The following is a 19,290-nucleotide window of genomic DNA, read 5'->3' on the forward strand; positions in this document are numbered from 1 at the left end:
ATTAAAATTAGATGCAATACTGCTCTTTTTCAAGATTATGTCGCGTTCATTCTGGTTAGTCTGTTTGTGCACCAACCGGTGAAATCAAGCAAGGTTGTGTGTACTCTATTGCTGGTCTAAAAAGCTACACTAGTGAGCAGAACATGGCACTGCAACATGCAGAAGTACAGCACAAGAAACAACACACGACAGGTCGTGCTGTTATAGGACAATAATCCATGCCAGAGTTACCAAACAGAAGTTGTGAGTCTCGGACAATTGCTTTTCTTGTCTTGGTAGTGTCTGGTTTATGCCATATATTTTCAACTTTGTTATAACGGATGTCACTGTGCTCCTAGCAAGGTTCAAAGCTTTGCTGATCTTTTACTAACCTTCTCTGTCCATCATAGATTGTGATTATGCAATTTCAAGTGACCTATATAAAGTTCAAAGTAGCTTTTTCTACCCTGTCCCTTATTCCCCAAAACAACGAATGGAATCAAAATGTCTTGTAGAGAAGTGGTTTTGTTTTGGTTGTAACTCTCCTCCTGACCTGCACACAGGGGGCGGGGCTAACTGTAGCAAGGCTTCAAGGCTTATTTTTACTGACTCTTATTGCTTAGTGTAGCAATGTGCTCTTTCTTCTGGACTGAAGAAAGTATTATTTCTGCAATACTTTTAGACTGCAGTGTTTTAGCCTCAGATGTTTGTGTAATGATTAGTGCTGTATTCTTCACCGTGATGGTAAACAGTGTGTGCTGCGGTGCAGTCGGTAGCCGAGGGTAGTGCAATTCATACTTACCTGGCAGGGGAGATACCATGATCAAGAAGGTGGTTCACCCAGGGCGAGGCTCAACCATTGCACTCCGGTTGTGCTGACCCCTGCGAATTCCCCAAATGTGGGAATCTCGACTGCATAATTTCTGGTAGTGGGGGACTGCGTTCGCGCTCTCCCCTGATATTCACTGTATTAAAATTAGATGCAATACTGCTCTGTTTCAAGATTATGTCGCGTTCATTCTGGTTAGTCTGTTTGTGCACCAACCGGTGAAATCAAGCAAGGTTGTGTGTACTCTATTGCTGGTCTAAAAAGCTACACTAGTGAGCAGAACATGGCACTGCAACATGCAGAAGTACAGCACAAGAAACAACACACGACAGGTCGTGCTGTGATAGGACAATAATCCATGCCAGAGTTACCAAACAGAAGTTGTGAGTCTCGGACAATTGCTTTTCTTGTCTTGGTAGTGTCTGGTTTATGCCATATATTTTCAACTTTGTTATAACGGATGTCACTGTGCTCCTAGCAAGGTTCAAAGCTTTGCTGATCTTTTACTAACCTTCTCTGTCCATCATAGATTGTGATTATGCAATTTCAAGTGACCTATATAAAGTTCAAAGTAGCTTTTTCTACCCTGTCCCTTATTCCCCAAAACAACGAATGGAATCAAAATGTCTTGTAGAGAAGTGGTTTTGTTTTGGTTGTAACTCTCCTCCTGACCTGCACACAGGGGGCGGGGCTAACTGTAGCAAGGCTTCAAGGCTTATTTTTACTGACTCTTATTGCTTAGTGTAGCAATGTGCTCTTTCTTCTGGACTGAAGAAAGTATTATTTCTGCAATACTTTTAGACTGCAGCGTTTTAGCCTCAGATGTTTGTGTAATGATTAGTGCTGTATTCTTCACCGTGATGGTAAACAGTGTGTGCTGCGGTGCAGTCGGTAGCCGAGGGTAGTGCAATTCATACTTACCTGGCAGGGGAGATACCATGATCAAGAAGGTGGTTCACCCAGGGCGAGGCTCAACCATTGCACTCCGGTTGTGCTGACCCCTGCGAATTCCCCAAATGTGGGAATCTCGACTGCATAATTTCTGGTAGTGGGGGACTGCGTTCGCGCTCTCCCCTGATATTCACTGTATTAAAATTAGATGCAATACTGCTCTGTTTCAAGATTATGTCGCGTTCATTCTGGTTAGTCTGTTTGTGCACCAACCGGTGAAATCAAGCAAGGTTGTGTGTACTCTATTGCTGGTCTAAAAAGCTACACTAGTGAGCAGAACATGGCACTGCAACATGCAGAAGTACAGCACAAGAAACAACACACGACAGGTCGTGCTGTGATAGGACAATAATCCATGCCAGAGTTACCAAACAGAAGTTGTGAGTCTCGGACAATTGCTTTTCTTGTCTTGGTAGTGTCTGGTTTATGCCATATATTTTCAACTTTGTTATAACGGATGTCACTGTGCTCCTAGCAAGGTTCAAAGCTTTGCTGATCTTTTACTAACCTTCTCTGTCCATCATAGATTGTGATTATGCAATTTCAAGTGACCTATATAAAGTTCAAAGTAGCTTTTTCTACCCTGTCCCTTATTCCCCAAAACAACGAATGGAATCAAAATGTCTTGTAGAGAAGTGGTTTTGTTTTGGTTGTAACTCTCCTCCTGACCTGCACACAGGGGGCGGGGCTAACTGTAGCAAGGCTTCAAGGCTTATTTTTACTGACTCTTATTGCTTAGTGTAGCAATGTGCTCTTTCTTCTGGACTGAAGAAAGTATTATTTCTGCAATACTTTTAGACTGCAGCGTTTTAGCCTCAGATGTTTGTGTAATGATTAGTGCTGTATTCTTCACCGTGATGGTAAACAGTGTGTGCTGCGGTGCAGTCGGTAGCCGAGGGTAGTGCAATTCATACTTACCTGGCAGGGGAGATACCATGATCAAGAAGGTGGTTCACCCAGGGCGAGGCTCAACCATTGCACTCCGGTTGTGCTGACCCCTGCGAATTCCCCAAATGTGGGAATCTCGACTGCATAATTTCTGGTAGTGGGGGACTGCGTTCGCGCTCTCCCCTGATATTCACTGTATTAAAATTAGATGCAATACTGCTCTGTTTCAAGATTATGTCGCGTTCATTCTGGTTAGTCTGTTTGTGCACCAACCGGTGAAATCAAGCAAGGTTGTGTGTACTCTATTGCTGGTCTAAAAAGCTACACTAGTGAGCAGAACATGGCACTGCAACATGCAGAAGTACAGCACAAGAAACAACACACGACAGGTCGTGCTGTGATAGGACAATAATCCATGCCAGAGTTACCAAACAGAAGTTGTGAGTCTCGGACAATTGCTTTTCTTGTCTTGGTAGTGTCTGGTTTATGCCATATATTTTCAACTTTGTTATAACGGATGTCACTGTGCTCCTAGCAAGGTTCAAAGCTTTGCTGATCTTTTACTAACCTTCTCTGTCCATCATAGATTGTGATTATGCAATTTCAAGTGACCTATATAAAGTTCAAAGTAGCTTTTTCTACCCTGTCCCTTATTCCCCAAAACAACGAATGGAATCAAAATGTCTTGTAGAGAAGTGGTTTTGTTTTGGTTGTAACTCTCCTCCTGACCTGCACACAGGGGGCGGGGCTAACTGTAGCAAGGCTTCAAGGCTTATTTTTACTGACTCTTATTGCTTAGTGTAGCAATGTGCTCTTTCTTCTGGACTGAAGAAAGTATTATTTCTGCAATACTTTTAGACTGCAGCGTTTTAGCCTCAGATGTTTGTGTAATGATTAGTGCTGTATTCTTCACCGTGATGGTAAACAGTGTGTGCTGCGGTGCAGTCGGTAGCCGAGGGTAGTGCAATTCATACTTACCTGGCAGGGGAGATACCATGATCAAGAAGGTGGTTCACCCAGGGCGAGGCTCAACCATTGCACTCCGGTTGTGCTGACCCCTGCGAATTCCCCAAATGTGGGAATCTCGACTGCATAATTTCTGGTAGTGGGGGACTGCGTTCGCGCTCTCCCCTGATATTCACTGTATTAAAATTAGATGCAATACTGCTCTTTTTCAAGATTATGTCGCGTTCATTCTGGTTAGTCTGTTTGTGCACCAACCGGTGAAATCAAGCAAGGTTGTGTGTACTCTATTGCTGGTTTAAAAAGCTACACTAGTGAGCAGAACATGGCACTGCAACATGCAGAAGTACAGCACAAGAAACAACACACGACAGGTCGTGCTGTTATAGGACAATAATCCATGCCAGAGTTACCAAACAGAAGTTGTGAGTCTCGGACAATTGCTTTTCTTGTCTTGGTAGTGTCTGGTTTATGCCATATATTTTCAACTTTGTTATAACGGATGTCACTGTGCTCCTAGCAAGGTTCAAAGCTTTGCTGATCTTTTACTAACCTTCTCTGTCCATCATAGATTGTGATTATGCAATTTCAAGTGACCTATATAAAGTTCAAAGTAGCTTTTTCTACCCTGTCCCTTATTCCCCAAAACAACGAATGGAATCAAAATGTCTTGTAGAGAAGTGGTTTTGTTTTGGTTGTAACTCTCCTCCTGACCTGCACACAGGGGGCGGGGCTAACTGTAGCAAGGCTTCAAGGCTTATTTTTACTGACTCTTATTGCTTAGTGTAGCAATGTGCTCTTTCTTCTGGACTGAAGAAAGTATTATTTCTGCAATACTTTTAGACTGCAGCGTTTTAGCCTCAGATGTTTGTGTAATGATTAGTGCTGTATTCTTCACCGTGATGGTAAACAGTGTGTGCTGCGGTGCAGTCGGTAGCCGAGGGTAGTGCAATTCATACTTACCTGGCAGGGGAGATACCATGATCAAGAAGGTGGTTCACCCAGGGCGAGGCTCAACCATTGCACTCCGGTTGTGCTGACCCCTGCGAATTCCCCAAATGTGGGAATCTCGACTGCATAATTTCTGGTAGTGGGGGACTGCGTTCGCGCTCTCCCCTGATATTCACTGTATTAAAATTAGATGCAATACTGCTCTGTTTCAAGATTATGTCGCGTTCATTCTGGTTAGTCTGTTTGTGCACCAACCGGTGAAATCAAGCAAGGTTGTGTGTACTCTATTGCTGGTCTAAAAAGCTACACTAGTGAGCAGAACATGGCACTGCAACATGCAGAAGTACAGCACAAGAAACAACACACGACAGGTCGTGCTGTGATAGGACAATAATCCATGCCAGAGTTACCAAACAGAAGTTGTGAGTCTCGGACAATTGCTTTTCTTGTCTTGGTAGTGTCTGGTTTATGCCATATATTTTCAACTTTGTTATAACGGATGTCACTGTGCTCCTAGCAAGGTTCAAAGCTTTGCTGATCTTTTACTAACCTTCTCTGTCCATCATAGATTGTGATTATGCAATTTCAAGTGACCTATATAAAGTTCAAAGTAGCTTTTTCTACCCTGTCCCTTATTCCCCAAAACAACGAATGGAATCAAAATGTCTTGTAGAGAAGTGGTTTTGTTTTGGTTGTAACTCTCCTCCTGACCTGCACACAGGGGGCGGGGCTAACTGTAGCAAGGCTTCAAGGCTTATTTTTACTGACTCTTATTGCTTAGTGTAGCAATGTGCTCTTTCTTCTGGACTGAAGAAAGTATTATTTCTGCAATACTTTTAGACTGCAGCGTTTTAGCCTCAGATGTTTGTGTAATGATTAGTGCTGTATTCTTCACCGTGATGGTAAACAGTGTGTGCTGCGGTGCAGTCGGTAGCCGAGGGTAGTGCAATTCATACTTACCTGGCAGGGGAGATACCATGATCAAGAAGGTGGTTCACCCAGGGCGAGGCTCAACCATTGCACTCCGGTTGTGCTGACCCCTGCGAATTCCCCAAATGTGGGAATCTCGACTGCATAATTTCTGGTAGTGGGGGACTGCGTTCGCGCTCTCCCCTGATATTCACTGTATTAAAATTAGATGCAATACTGCTCTTTTTCAAGATTATGTCGCGTTCATTCTGGTTAGTCTGTTTGTGCACCAACCGGTGAAATCAAGCAAGGTTGTGTGTACTCTATTGCTGGTTTAAAAAGCTACACTAGTGAGCAGAACATGGCACTGCAACATGCAGAAGTACAGCACAAGAAACAACACACGACAGGTCGTGCTGTGATAGGACAATAATCCATGCCAGAGTTACCAAACAGAAGTTGTGAGTCTCGGACAATTGCTTTTCTTGTCTTGGTAGTGTCTGGTTTATGCCATATATTTTCAACTTTGTTATAACGGATGTCACTGTGCTCCTAGCAAGGTTCAAAGCTTTGCTGATCTTTTACTAACCTTCTCTGTCCATCATAGATTGTGATTATGCAATTTCAAGTGACCTATATAAAGTTCAAAGTAGCTTTTTCTACCCTGTCCCTTATTCCCCAAAACAACGAATGGAATCAAAATGTCTTGTAGAGAAGTGGTTTTGTTTTGGTTGTAACTCTCCTCCTGACCTGCACACAGGGGGCGGGGCTAACTGTAGCAAGGCTTCAAGGCTTATTTTTACTGACTCTTATTGCTTAGTGTAGCAATGTGCTCTTTCTTCTGGACTGAAGAAAGTATTATTTCTGCAATACTTTTAGACTGCAGTGTTTTAGCCTCAGATGTTTGTGTAATGATTAGTGCTGTATTCTTCACCGTGATGGTAAACAGTGTGTGCTGCGGTGCAGTCGGTAGCCGAGGGTAGTGCAATTCATACTTACCTGGCAGGGGAGATACCATGATCAAGAAGGTGGTTCACCCAGGGCGAGGCTCAACCATTGCACTCCGGTTGTGCTGACCCCTGCGAATTCCCCAAATGTGGGAATCTCGACTGCATAATTTCTGGTAGTGGGGGACTGCGTTCGCGCTCTCCCCTGATATTCACTGTATTAAAATTAGATGCAATACTGCTCTGTTTCAAGATTATGTCGCGTTCATTCTGGTTAGTCTGTTTGTGCACCAACCGGTGAAATCAAGCAAGGTTGTGTGTACTCTATTGCTGGTCTAAAAAGCTACACTAGTGAGCAGAACATGGCACTGCAACATGCAGAAGTACAGCACAAGAAACAACACACGACAGGTCGTGCTGTGATAGGACAATAATCCATGCCAGAGTTACCAAACAGAAGTTGTGAGTCTCGGACAATTGCTTTTCTTGTCTTGGTAGTGTCTGGTTTATGCCATATATTTTCAACTTTGTTATAACGGATGTCACTGTGCTCCTAGCAAGGTTCAAAGCTTTGCTGATCTTTTACTAACCTTCTCTGTCCATCATAGATTGTGATTATGCAATTTCAAGTGACCTATATAAAGTTCAAAGTAGCTTTTTCTACCCTGTCCCTTATTCCCCAAAACAACGAATGGAATCAAAATGTCTTGTAGAGAAGTGGTTTTGTTTTGGTTGTAACTCTCCTCCTGACCTGCACACAGGGGGCGGGGCTAACTGTAGCAAGGCTTCAAGGCTTATTTTTACTGACTCTTATTGCTTAGTGTAGCAATGTGCTCTTTCTTCTGGACTGAAGAAAGTATTATTTCTGCAATACTTTTAGACTGCAGTGTTTTAGCCTCAGATGTTTGTGTAATGATTAGTGCTGTATTCTTCACCGTGGTGGTAAACAGTGTGTGCTGCGGTGCAGTCGGTAGCCGAGGGTAGTGCAATTCATACTTACCTGGCAGGGGAGATACCATGATCAAGAAGGTGGTTCACCCAGGGCGAGGCTCAACCATTGCACTCCGGTTGTGCTGACCCCTGCGAATTCCCCAAATGTGGGAATCTCGACTGCATAATTTCTGGTAGTGGGGGACTGCGTTCGCGCTCTCCCCTGATATTCACTGTATTAAAATTAGATGCAATACTGCTCTTTTTCAAGATTATGTCGCGTTCATTCTGGTTAGTCTGTTTGTGCACCAACCGGTGAAATCAAGCAAGGTTGTGTGTACTCTATTGCTGGTCTAAAAAGCTACACTAGTGAGCAGAACATGGCACTGCAACATGCAGAAGTACAGCACAAGAAACAACACACGACAGGTCGTGCTGTTATAGGACAATAATCCATGCCAGAGTTACCAAACAGAAGTTGTGAGTCTCGGACAATTGCTTTTCTTGTCTTGGTAGTGTCTGGTTTATGCCATATATTTTCAACTTTGTTATAACGGATGTCACTGTGCTCCTAGCAAGGTTCAAAGCTTTGCTGATCTTTTACTAACCTTCTCTGTCCATCATAGATTGTGATTATGCAATTTCAAGTGACCTATATAAAGTTCAAAGTAGCTTTTTCTACCCTGTCCCTTATTCCCCAAAACAACGAATGGAATCAAAATGTCTTGTAGAGAAGTGGTTTTGTTTTGGTTGTAACTCTCCTCCTGACCTGCACACAGGGGGCGGGGCTAACTGTAGCAAGGCTTCAAGGCTTATTTTTACTGACTCTTATTGCTTAGTGTAGCAATGTGCTCTTTCTTCTGGACTGAAGAAAGTATTATTTCTGCAATACTTTTAGACTGCAGTGTTTTAGCCTCAGATGTTTGTGTAATGATTAGTGCTGTATTCTTCACCGTGATGGTAAACAGTGTGTGCTGCGGTGCAGTCGGTAGCCGAGGGTAGTGCAATTCATACTTACCTGGCAGGGGAGATACCATGATCAAGAAGGTGGTTCACCCAGGGCGAGGCTCAACCATTGCACTCCGGTTGTGCTGACCCCTGCGAATTCCCCAAATGTGGGAATCTCGACTGCATAATTTCTGGTAGTGGGGGACTGCGTTCGCGCTCTCCCCTGATATTCACTGTATTAAAATTAGATGCAATACTGCTCTGTTTCAAGATTATGTCGCGTTCATTCTGGTTAGTCTGTTTGTGCACCAACCGGTGAAATCAAGCAAGGTTGTGTGTACTCTATTGCTGGTCTAAAAAGCTACACTAGTGAGCAGAACATGGCACTGCAACATGCAGAAGTACAGCACAAGAAACAACACACGACAGGTCGTGCTGTGATAGGACAATAATCCATGCCAGAGTTACCAAACAGAAGTTGTGAGTCTCGGACAATTGCTTTTCTTGTCTTGGTAGTGTCTGGTTTATGCCATATATTTTCAACTTTGTTATAACGGATGTCACTGTGCTCCTAGCAAGGTTCAAAGCTTTGCTGATCTTTTACTAACCTTCTCTGTCCATCATAGATTGTGATTATGCAATTTCAAGTGACCTATATAAAGTTCAAAGTAGCTTTTTCTACCCTGTCCCTTATTCCCCAAAACAACGAATGGAATCAAAATGTCTTGTAGAGAAGTGGTTTTGTTTTGGTTGTAACTCTCCTCCTGACCTGCACACAGGGGGCGGGGCTAACTGTAGCAAGGCTTCAAGGCTTATTTTTACTGACTCTTATTGCTTAGTGTAGCAATGTGCTCTTTCTTCTGGACTGAAGAAAGTATTATTTCTGCAATACTTTTAGACTGCAGCGTTTTAGCCTCAGATGTTTGTGTAATGATTAGTGCTGTATTCTTCACCGTGATGGTAAACAGTGTGTGCTGCGGTGCAGTCGGTAGCCGAGGGTAGTGCAATTCATACTTACCTGGCAGGGGAGATACCATGATCAAGAAGGTGGTTCACCCAGGGCGAGGCTCAACCATTGCACTCCGGTTGTGCTGACCCCTGCGAATTCCCCAAATGTGGGAATCTCGACTGCATAATTTCTGGTAGTGGGGGACTGCGTTCGCGCTCTCCCCTGATATTCACTGTATTAAAATTAGATGCAATACTGCTCTGTTTCAAGATTATGTCGCGTTCATTCTGGTTAGTCTGTTTGTGCACCAACCGGTGAAATCAAGCAAGGTTGTGTGTACTCTATTGCTGGTCTAAAAAGCTACACTAGTGAGCAGAACATGGCACTGCAACATGCAGAAGTACAGCACAAGAAACAACACACGACAGGTCGTGCTGTGATAGGACAATAATCCATGCCAGAGTTACCAAACAGAAGTTGTGAGTCTCGGACAATTGCTTTTCTTGTCTTGGTAGTGTCTGGTTTATGCCATATATTTTCAACTTTGTTATAACGGATGTCACTGTGCTCCTAGCAAGGTTCAAAGCTTTGCTGATCTTTTACTAACCTTCTCTGTCCATCATAGATTGTGATTATGCAATTTCAAGTGACCTATATAAAGTTCAAAGTAGCTTTTTCTACCCTGTCCCTTATTCCCCAAAACAACGAATGGAATCAAAATGTCTTGTAGAGAAGTGGTTTTGTTTTGGTTGTAACTCTCCTCCTGACCTGCACACAGGGGGCGGGGCTAACTGTAGCAAGGCTTCAAGGCTTATTTTTACTGACTCTTATTGCTTAGTGTAGCAATGTGCTCTTTCTTCTGGACTGAAGAAAGTATTATTTCTGCAATACTTTTAGACTGCAGCGTTTTAGCCTCAGATGTTTGTGTAATGATTAGTGCTGTATTCTTCACCGTGATGGTAAACAGTGTGTGCTGCGGTGCAGTCGGTAGCCGAGGGTAGTGCAATTCATACTTACCTGGCAGGGGAGATACCATGATCAAGAAGGTGGTTCACCCAGGGCGAGGCTCAACCATTGCACTCCGGTTGTGCTGACCCCTGCGAATTCCCCAAATGTGGGAATCTCGACTGCATAATTTCTGGTAGTGGGGGACTGCGTTCGCGCTCTCCCCTGATATTCACTGTATTAAAATTAGATGCAATACTGCTCTGTTTCAAGATTATGTCGCGTTCATTCTGGTTAGTCTGTTTGTGCACCAACCGGTGAAATCAAGCAAGGTTGTGTGTACTCTATTGCTGGTCTAAAAAGCTACACTAGTGAGCAGAACATGGCACTGCAACATGCAGAAGTACAGCACAAGAAACAACACACGACAGGTCGTGCTGTGATAGGACAATAATCCATGCCAGAGTTACCAAACAGAAGTTGTGAGTCTCGGACAATTGCTTTTCTTGTCTTGGTAGTGTCTGGTTTATGCCATATATTTTCAACTTTGTTATAACGGATGTCACTGTGCTCCTAGCAAGGTTCAAAGCTTTGCTGATCTTTTACTAACCTTCTCTGTCCATCATAGATTGTGATTATGCAATTTCAAGTGACCTATATAAAGTTCAAAGTAGCTTTTTCTACCCTGTCCCTTATTCCCCAAAACAACGAATGGAATCAAAATGTCTTGTAGAGAAGTGGTTTTGTTTTGGTTGTAACTCTCCTCCTGACCTGCACACAGGGGGCGGGGCTAACTGTAGCAAGGCTTCAAGGCTTATTTTTACTGACTCTTATTGCTTAGTGTAGCAATGTGCTCTTTCTTCTGGACTGAAGAAAGTATTATTTCTGCAATACTTTTAGACTGCAGCGTTTTAGCCTCAGATGTTTGTGTAATGATTAGTGCTGTATTCTTCACCGTGATGGTAAACAGTGTGTGCTGCGGTGCAGTCGGTAGCCGAGGGTAGTGCAATTCATACTTACCTGGCAGGGGAGATACCATGATCAAGAAGGTGGTTCACCCAGGGCGAGGCTCAACCATTGCACTCCGGTTGTGCTGACCCCTGCGAATTCCCCAAATGTGGGAATCTCGACTGCATAATTTCTGGTAGTGGGGGACTGCGTTCGCGCTCTCCCCTGATATTCACTGTATTAAAATTAGATGCAATACTGCTCTTTTTCAAGATTATGTCGCGTTCATTCTGGTTAGTCTGTTTGTGCACCAACCGGTGAAATCAAGCAAGGTTGTGTGTACTCTATTGCTGGTTTAAAAAGCTACACTAGTGAGCAGAACATGGCACTGCAACATGCAGAAGTACAGCACAAGAAACAACACACGACAGGTCGTGCTGTTATAGGACAATAATCCATGCCAGAGTTACCAAACAGAAGTTGTGAGTCTCGGACAATTGCTTTTCTTGTCTTGGTAGTGTCTGGTTTATGCCATATATTTTCAACTTTGTTATAACGGATGTCACTGTGCTCCTAGCAAGGTTCAAAGCTTTGCTGATCTTTTACTAACCTTCTCTGTCCATCATAGATTGTGATTATGCAATTTCAAGTGACCTATATAAAGTTCAAAGTAGCTTTTTCTACCCTGTCCCTTATTCCCCAAAACAACGAATGGAATCAAAATGTCTTGTAGAGAAGTGGTTTTGTTTTGGTTGTAACTCTCCTCCTGACCTGCACACAGGGGGCGGGGCTAACTGTAGCAAGGCTTCAAGGCTTATTTTTACTGACTCTTATTGCTTAGTGTAGCAATGTGCTCTTTCTTCTGGACTGAAGAAAGTATTATTTCTGCAATACTTTTAGACTGCAGCGTTTTAGCCTCAGATGTTTGTGTAATGATTAGTGCTGTATTCTTCACCGTGATGGTAAACAGTGTGTGCTGCGGTGCAGTCGGTAGCCGAGGGTAGTGCAATTCATACTTACCTGGCAGGGGAGATACCATGATCAAGAAGGTGGTTCACCCAGGGCGAGGCTCAACCATTGCACTCCGGTTGTGCTGACCCCTGCGAATTCCCCAAATGTGGGAATCTCGACTGCATAATTTCTGGTAGTGGGGGACTGCGTTCGCGCTCTCCCCTGATATTCACTGTATTAAAATTAGATGCAATACTGCTCTGTTTCAAGATTATGTCGCGTTCATTCTGGTTAGTCTGTTTGTGCACCAACCGGTGAAATCAAGCAAGGTTGTGTGTACTCTATTGCTGGTCTAAAAAGCTACACTAGTGAGCAGAACATGGCACTGCAACATGCAGAAGTACAGCACAAGAAACAACACACGACAGGTCGTGCTGTGATAGGACAATAATCCATGCCAGAGTTACCAAACAGAAGTTGTGAGTCTCGGACAATTGCTTTTCTTGTCTTGGTAGTGTCTGGTTTATGCCATATATTTTCAACTTTGTTATAACGGATGTCACTGTGCTCCTAGCAAGGTTCAAAGCTTTGCTGATCTTTTACTAACCTTCTCTGTCCATCATAGATTGTGATTATGCAATTTCAAGTGACCTATATAAAGTTCAAAGTAGCTTTTTCTACCCTGTCCCTTATTCCCCAAAACAACGAATGGAATCAAAATGTCTTGTAGAGAAGTGGTTTTGTTTTGGTTGTAACTCTCCTCCTGACCTGCACACAGGGGGCGGGGCTAACTGTAGCAAGGCTTCAAGGCTTATTTTTACTGACTCTTATTGCTTAGTGTAGCAATGTGCTCTTTCTTCTGGACTGAAGAAAGTATTATTTCTGCAATACTTTTAGACTGCAGCGTTTTAGCCTCAGATGTTTGTGTAATGATTAGTGCTGTATTCTTCACCGTGATGGTAAACAGTGTGTGCTGCGGTGCAGTCGGTAGCCGAGGGTAGTGCAATTCATACTTACCTGGCAGGGGAGATACCATGATCAAGAAGGTGGTTCACCCAGGGCGAGGCTCAACCATTGCACTCCGGTTGTGCTGACCCCTGCGAATTCCCCAAATGTGGGAATCTCGACTGCATAATTTCTGGTAGTGGGGGACTGCGTTCGCGCTCTCCCCTGATATTCACTGTATTAAAATTAGATGCAATACTGCTCTGTTTCAAGATTATGTCGCGTTCATTCTGGTTAGTCTGTTTGTGCACCAACCGGTGAAATCAAGCAAGGTTGTGTGTACTCTATTGCTGGTTTAAAAAGCTACACTAGTGAGCAGAACATGGCACTGCAACATGCAGAAGTACAGCACAAGAAACAACACACGACAGGTCGTGCTGTGATAGGACAATAATCCATGCCAGAGTTACCAAACAGAAGTTGTGAGTCTCGGACAATTGCTTTTCTTGTCTTGGTAGTGTCTGGTTTATGCCATATATTTTCAACTTTGTTATAACGGATGTCACTGTGCTCCTAGCAAGGTTCAAAGCTTTGCTGATCTTTTACTAACCTTCTCTGTCCATCATAGATTGTGATTATGCAATTTCAAGTGACCTATATAAAGTTCAAAGTAGCTTTTTCTACCCTGTCCCTTATTCCCCAAAACAACGAATGGAATCAAAATGTCTTGTAGAGAAGTGGTTTTGTTTTGGTTGTAACTCTCCTCCTGACCTGCACACAGGGGGCGGGGCTAACTGTAGCAAGGCTTCAAGGCTTATTTTTACTGACTCTTATTGCTTAGTGTAGCAATGTGCTCTTTCTTCTGGACTGAAGAAAGTATTATTTCTGCAATACTTTTAGACTGCAGTGTTTTAGCCTCAGATGTTTGTGTAATGATTAGTGCTGTATTCTTCACCGTGATGGTAAACAGTGTGTGCTGCGGTGCAGTCGGTAGCCGAGGGTAGTGCAATTCATACTTACCTGGCAGGGGAGATACCATGATCAAGAAGGTGGTTCACCCAGGGCGAGGCTCAACCATTGCACTCCGGTTGTGCTGACCCCTGCGAATTCCCCAAATGTGGGAATCTCGACTGCATAATTTCTGGTAGTGGGGGGCTGCGTTCGCGCTCTCCCCTGATATTCACTGTATTAAAATTAGATGCAATACTGCTCTGTTTCAAGATTATGTCGCGTTCATTCTGGTTAGTCTGTTTGTGCACCAACCGGTGAAATCAAGCAAGGTTGTGTGTACTCTATTGCTGGTCTAAAAAGCTACACTAGTGAGCAGAACATGGCACTGCAACATGCAGAAGTACAGCACAAGAAACAACACACGACAGGTCGTGCTGTGATAGGACAATAATCCATGCCAGAGTTACCAAACAGAAGTTGTGAGTCTCGGACAATTGCTTTTCTTGTCTTGGTAGTGTCTGGTTTATGCCATATATTTTCAACTTTGTTATAACGGATGTCACTGTGCTCCTAGCAAGGTTCAAAGCTTTGCTGATCTTTTACTAACCTTCTCTGTCCATCATAGATTGTGATTATGCAATTTCAAGTGACCTATATAAAGTTCAAAGTAGCTTTTTCTACCCTGTCCCTTATTCCCCAAAACAACGAATGGAATCAAAATGTCTTGTAGAGAAGTGGTTTTGTTTTGGTTGTAACTCTCCTCCTGACCTGCACACAGGGGGCGGGGCTAACTGTAGCAAGGCTTCAAGGCTTATTTTTACTGACTCTTATTGCTTAGTGTAGCAATGTGCTCTTTCTTCTGGACTGAAGAAAGTATTATTTCTGCAATACTTTTAGACTGCAGTGTTTTAGCCTCAGATGTTTGTGTAATGATTAGTGCTGTATTCTTCACCGTGATGGTAAACAGTGTGTGCTGCGGTGCAGTCGGTAGCCGAGGGTAGTGCAATTCATACTTACCTGGCAGGGGAGATACCATGATCAAGAAGGTGGTTCACCCAGGGCGAGGCTCAACCATTGCACTCCGGTTGTGCTGACCCCTGCGAATTCCCCAAATGTGGGAATCTCGACTGCATAATTTCTGGTAGTGGGGGACTGCGTTCGCGCTCTCCCCTGATATTCACTGTATTAAAATTAGATGCAATACTGCTCTTTTTCAAGATTATGTTGCGTTCATTCTGGTTAGTCTGTTTGTGCACCAACCGGTGAAATCAAGCAAGGTTGTGTGTACTCTATTGCTGGTCTAAAAAGCTACACTAGTGAGCAGAACATGGCACTGCAACATGCAGAAGTACAGCACAAGAAACAACACACGACAGGTCGTGCTGTGATAGGACAATAATCCATGCCAGAGTTACCAAACAGAAGTTGTGAGTCTCGGACAATTGCTTTTCTTGTCTTGGTAGTGTCTGGTTTATGCCATATATTTTCAACTTTGTTATAACGGATGTCACTGTGCTCCTAGCAAGGTTCAAAGCTTTGCTGATCTTTTACTAACCTTCTCTGTCCATCATAGATTGTGATTATGCAATTTCAAGTGACCTATATAAAGTTCAAAGTAGCTTTTTCTACCCTGTCCCTTATTCCCCAAAACAACGAATGGAATCAAAATGTCTTGTAGAGAAGTGGTTTTGTTTTGGTTGTAACTCTCCTCCTGACCTGCACACAGGGGGCGGGGCTAACTGTAGCAAGGCTTCAAGGCTTATTTTTACTGACTCTTATTGCTTAGTGTAGCAATGTGCTCTTTCTTCTGGACTGAAGAAAGTATTATTTCTGCAATACTTTTAGACTGCAGCGTTTTAGCCTCAGATGTTTGTGTAATGATTAGTGCTGTATTCTTCACCGTGATGGTAAACAGTGTGTGCTGCGGTGCAGTCGGTAGCCGAGGGTAGTGCAATTCATACTTACCTGGCAGGGGAGATACCATGATCAAGAAGGTGGTTCACCCAGGGCGAGGCTCAACCATTGCACTCCGGTTGTGCTGACCCCTGCGAATTCCCCAAATGTGGGAATCTCGACTGCATAATTTCTGGTAGTGGGGGACTGCGTTCGCGCTCTCCCCTGATATTCACTGTATTAAAATTAGATGCAATACTGCTCTTTTTCAAGATTATGTCGCGTTCATTCTGGTTAGTCTGTTTGTGCACCAACCGGTGAAATCAAGCAAGGTTGTGTGTACTCTATTGCTGGTCTAAAAAGCTACACTAGTGAGCAGAACATGGCACTGCAACATGCAGAAGTACAGCACAAGAAACAACACACGACAGGTCGTGCTGTGATAGGACAATAATCCATGCCAGAGTTACCAAACAGAAGTTGTGAGTCTCGGACAATTGCTTTTCTTGTCTTGGTAGTGTCTGGTTTATGCCATATATTTTCAACTTTGTTATAACGGATGTCACTGTGCTCCTAGCAAGGTTCAAAGCTTTGCTGATCTTTTACTAACCTTCTCTGTCCATCATAGATTGTGATTATGCAATTTCAAGTGACCTATATAAAGTTCAAAGTAGCTTTGTCTACCCTGTCCCTTATTCCCCAAAACAACGAATGGAATCAAAATGTCTTGTAGAGAAGTGGTTTTGTTTTGGTTGTAACTCTCCTCCTGACCTGCACACAGGGGGCGGGGCTAACTGTAGCAAGGCTTCAAGGCTTATTTTTACTGACTCTTATTGCTTAGTGTAGCAATGTGCTCTTTCTTCTGGACTGAAGAAAGTATTATTTCTGCAATACTTTTAGACTGCAGCGTTTTAGCCTCAGATGTTTGTGTAATGATTAGTGCTGTATTCTTCACCGTGATGGTAAACAGTGTGTGCTGCGGTGCAGTCGGTAGCCGAGGGTAGTGCAATTCATACTTACCTGGCAGGGGAGATACCATGATCAAGAAGGTGGTTCACCCAGGGCGAGGCTCAACCATTGCACTCCGGTTGTGCTGACCCCTGTGAATTCCCCAAATGTGGGAATCTCGACTGCATAATTTCTGGTAGTGGGGGACTGCGTTCGCGCTCTCCCCTGATATTCACTGTACTAATATTAGATAAAATAGCATTGTACTTTTATTTTTTTTTTATTTTATTTAATTTTTTTATTGCGTCCGTAGGGGATGTGTGAAATCAAGCAAGTTTGTGTGCACTCTGCTGCTGGTTTAAGATGGTGCAGTAGTGAGTAGAACATGACACTGCAACATGGAGAACTACTGCGTCTAGTTTTATAAGAAACAACACCCGACGGGTCGTGCTGTTATAGGAAACTAATCCATGCCAGAGTTACCAACCAGAAGCTGTCTTCTGTAACAGCCTGAATTTTTCTATAACGGTACATACTGAAGTGTATTATTCCTCTTATACCTGTCCTGAAGACTTTCCAGTGGCAGAAAACATACTGTTAATGATGGCTGCTGACACCCAAGGCTCTTTCAATAAATATTACATAAACATCTCTCAGCACGACAGAATCGTTGATGTATCGTTAGCGATTGTAGGTTTTGTTTTATTTCTTAACCCATTTATTATTAGCCTTGGATTATGTGGAGCTTTTGCCATACAGGTCCCTGTGTATGAGCTGTTATTATATAAATGATTATTTTAAAGGCAGAACCACTGTCATAGCCATGCTCTTATGTAAGGAATGACACACAATGGGCTATACTGTTATATGAAAATATGAAATTATACATTTATTTATGAGTAACAGTATGATCTGAAGTTTTATTCTTCTTATACAACAGCGATATGCCAACAGTTATAATTATTAATTTATTAATGAACCACACATCACACTTGACCCCCCCCCCCATCCGTGGGTCAAATTACTGCAATCTATTGCTTACCGTTATAGTTACATAATGGTTATGTTATCAGGCTCTCTTTGTCTTTCTCTTGAAGTTAATAAGACAAAAACACAGTCATATTACTGGGAATCCGGAAAGTGCAAACTCCTCTGTCTAGAAGACTCTCCCATGGCAGGAAATATACTATTACAAAGCACTGATACTGGAGACTCCTTTCATAAATGTTACATAAATGTCTCCTAACAGAAAACTTCACCATATTAATGCTTTTTTTTTTTTTTTTTTTTGGTTAAACAGCAGCACTTTTTAAAACCATTTATTAGTTTTAGATTATGTGCTGTTTGCAGAGAGATCATCTGCACAATCAAGTGGGAAGAGTTTACTACTCTAATGGTTGTGTTTTAAATGTTGAAACACTTGATGTTATTGTTGAACATGTTTAGGTTAATTGTAGCTATTACAATTACTTGGAGCTATGACATGGGGCTATTTAAAATGCTGTTAGATGTTTGTTTAATGTTAATAAAATAAATAAATAATGTTCATTGTAAACCGGCTTTACTCCCTGAGACTGTTCTAGTTCCTCAGTGTATAGTAAGTTGCATCAGATGTTCTATCAGTCTGTTGCTGAGAGTGTGTGTTGGGGCACTAGGATTAAAACAGGGGACGCCAACAGACTGACCAGCTCATCAGGAAGGCAGTTTCTACACCTGGACACCCTGGAGATGGTGGCTGAAAGGAGAATGGTGTTGATATTGTTGACCCATTATATTACATGTGTATCTATTATATTTATATATTTATATATTTATATATATATATATATATATATATATATATATATATATATATATATATAGACATTTTGTATTTATTGTAATGTTGGTATATTTTTCTATGTACTGTATAGAGGTTTATAATGTCTCACTGTTAAGGCAACCCCATTTTCCATGTCAGTAAAGTCCCTATCTATCTTTACTGTTGTTTAATATTAAAGATAATAGAAAAGAATGATGAAATTTAAATATATTATTTCTACAATTTATTACAAATTTGGATGTTCCAAGCTATATAGTTAGATGTAAATGATCTGACACTTTCTTTGTGATGATAAAAGTATCACATTATTTGCAGTAATACAAAATATTGAATAAGAATATAAATATAATATGGTATTTGATGCACACATGTTAATGTGACACCTGTGCTGATAAAAGATCACAGTAATAGAAAATATTGAGTAAGAAAAAAATAATGTAAACCTTTTGTCCAATCCGTTTGAGGTCAATGTCATTTTCACAGGGCAAAAAAATCTTATTTTTGTATTTCTTGTGCCTCTGAGTTGGTCGGTTGCAAAGTTGACAAAAGGGTAAGTTGTGTACACATGACAGCTTGGCTCCAACATGAGTGAGGTTCTCTGTATGCTTCCTTTTGTATAGGGTAGCCACCACGTGATCTGCCT

At 42.4% G+C, this 19,290-nt stretch overlaps 18 non-coding genes across 18 annotated transcripts; all 18 read left to right on the plus strand.

The window, feature by feature from the left end:
• Positions 1-773: 773 nt before the first annotated feature.
• On the plus strand, positions 774-937 carry LOC128318669 (U1 spliceosomal RNA). Its single transcript, XR_008302106.1, has one exon. It is a non-coding gene; the product is annotated as a U1 spliceosomal RNA (small nuclear RNA).
• A 784-nt stretch (positions 938-1,721) lies between these two features.
• LOC117597755 (U1 spliceosomal RNA) lies at positions 1,722-1,885 on the plus strand. Its single transcript, XR_004578504.2, has one exon. It is a non-coding gene; the product is annotated as a U1 spliceosomal RNA (small nuclear RNA).
• Positions 1,886-2,669: 784 nt separating this feature from the next.
• LOC117597758 (U1 spliceosomal RNA) lies at positions 2,670-2,833 on the plus strand. Its single transcript, XR_004578507.2, has one exon. It is a non-coding gene; the product is annotated as a U1 spliceosomal RNA (small nuclear RNA).
• A 784-nt stretch (positions 2,834-3,617) lies between these two features.
• LOC117597744 (U1 spliceosomal RNA) lies at positions 3,618-3,781 on the plus strand. Its single transcript, XR_004578493.1, has one exon. It is a non-coding gene; the product is annotated as a U1 spliceosomal RNA (small nuclear RNA).
• Positions 3,782-4,565: 784 nt separating this feature from the next.
• LOC117597752 (U1 spliceosomal RNA) lies at positions 4,566-4,729 on the plus strand. The gene has a single exon (XR_004578501.2). It is a non-coding gene; the product is annotated as a U1 spliceosomal RNA (small nuclear RNA).
• Positions 4,730-5,513: 784 nt separating this feature from the next.
• On the plus strand, positions 5,514-5,677 carry LOC128318670 (U1 spliceosomal RNA). Its single transcript, XR_008302107.1, has one exon. It is a non-coding gene; the product is annotated as a U1 spliceosomal RNA (small nuclear RNA).
• Positions 5,678-6,461: 784 nt separating this feature from the next.
• Positions 6,462-6,625, plus strand: LOC117597746 (U1 spliceosomal RNA). Its single transcript, XR_004578495.1, has one exon. It is a non-coding gene; the product is annotated as a U1 spliceosomal RNA (small nuclear RNA).
• Positions 6,626-7,409: 784 nt separating this feature from the next.
• LOC128318671 (U1 spliceosomal RNA) lies at positions 7,410-7,573 on the plus strand. The gene has a single exon (XR_008302108.1). It is a non-coding gene; the product is annotated as a U1 spliceosomal RNA (small nuclear RNA).
• Positions 7,574-8,357: 784 nt separating this feature from the next.
• LOC117597756 (U1 spliceosomal RNA) lies at positions 8,358-8,521 on the plus strand. The gene has a single exon (XR_004578505.2). It is a non-coding gene; the product is annotated as a U1 spliceosomal RNA (small nuclear RNA).
• A 784-nt stretch (positions 8,522-9,305) lies between these two features.
• LOC117597762 (U1 spliceosomal RNA) lies at positions 9,306-9,469 on the plus strand. The gene has a single exon (XR_004578511.2). It is a non-coding gene; the product is annotated as a U1 spliceosomal RNA (small nuclear RNA).
• Positions 9,470-10,253: 784 nt separating this feature from the next.
• Positions 10,254-10,417, plus strand: LOC128318672 (U1 spliceosomal RNA). Its single transcript, XR_008302109.1, has one exon. It is a non-coding gene; the product is annotated as a U1 spliceosomal RNA (small nuclear RNA).
• Positions 10,418-11,201: 784 nt separating this feature from the next.
• LOC128318673 (U1 spliceosomal RNA) lies at positions 11,202-11,365 on the plus strand. The gene has a single exon (XR_008302110.1). It is a non-coding gene; the product is annotated as a U1 spliceosomal RNA (small nuclear RNA).
• A 784-nt stretch (positions 11,366-12,149) lies between these two features.
• LOC117597754 (U1 spliceosomal RNA) lies at positions 12,150-12,313 on the plus strand. The gene has a single exon (XR_004578503.2). It is a non-coding gene; the product is annotated as a U1 spliceosomal RNA (small nuclear RNA).
• Positions 12,314-13,097: 784 nt separating this feature from the next.
• LOC117597760 (U1 spliceosomal RNA) lies at positions 13,098-13,261 on the plus strand. Its single transcript, XR_004578509.2, has one exon. It is a non-coding gene; the product is annotated as a U1 spliceosomal RNA (small nuclear RNA).
• Positions 13,262-14,045: 784 nt separating this feature from the next.
• LOC117597753 (U1 spliceosomal RNA) lies at positions 14,046-14,209 on the plus strand. Its single transcript, XR_004578502.2, has one exon. It is a non-coding gene; the product is annotated as a U1 spliceosomal RNA (small nuclear RNA).
• A 784-nt stretch (positions 14,210-14,993) lies between these two features.
• On the plus strand, positions 14,994-15,157 carry LOC128318674 (U1 spliceosomal RNA). The gene has a single exon (XR_008302111.1). It is a non-coding gene; the product is annotated as a U1 spliceosomal RNA (small nuclear RNA).
• A 784-nt stretch (positions 15,158-15,941) lies between these two features.
• Positions 15,942-16,105, plus strand: LOC128318675 (U1 spliceosomal RNA). Its single transcript, XR_008302112.1, has one exon. It is a non-coding gene; the product is annotated as a U1 spliceosomal RNA (small nuclear RNA).
• Positions 16,106-16,889: 784 nt separating this feature from the next.
• On the plus strand, positions 16,890-17,053 carry LOC113546587 (U1 spliceosomal RNA). Its single transcript, XR_003404729.3, has one exon. It is a non-coding gene; the product is annotated as a U1 spliceosomal RNA (small nuclear RNA).
• The last annotated feature ends 2,237 nt before the right edge of the window (positions 17,054-19,290 follow it).

This window comes from Pangasianodon hypophthalmus, chromosome 7, assembly GCF_027358585.1.
Source record: "Pangasianodon hypophthalmus isolate fPanHyp1 chromosome 7, fPanHyp1.pri, whole genome shotgun sequence".
In the NCBI taxonomy this organism is placed as follows: domain Eukaryota; kingdom Metazoa; phylum Chordata; class Actinopteri; order Siluriformes; family Pangasiidae; genus Pangasianodon; species Pangasianodon hypophthalmus.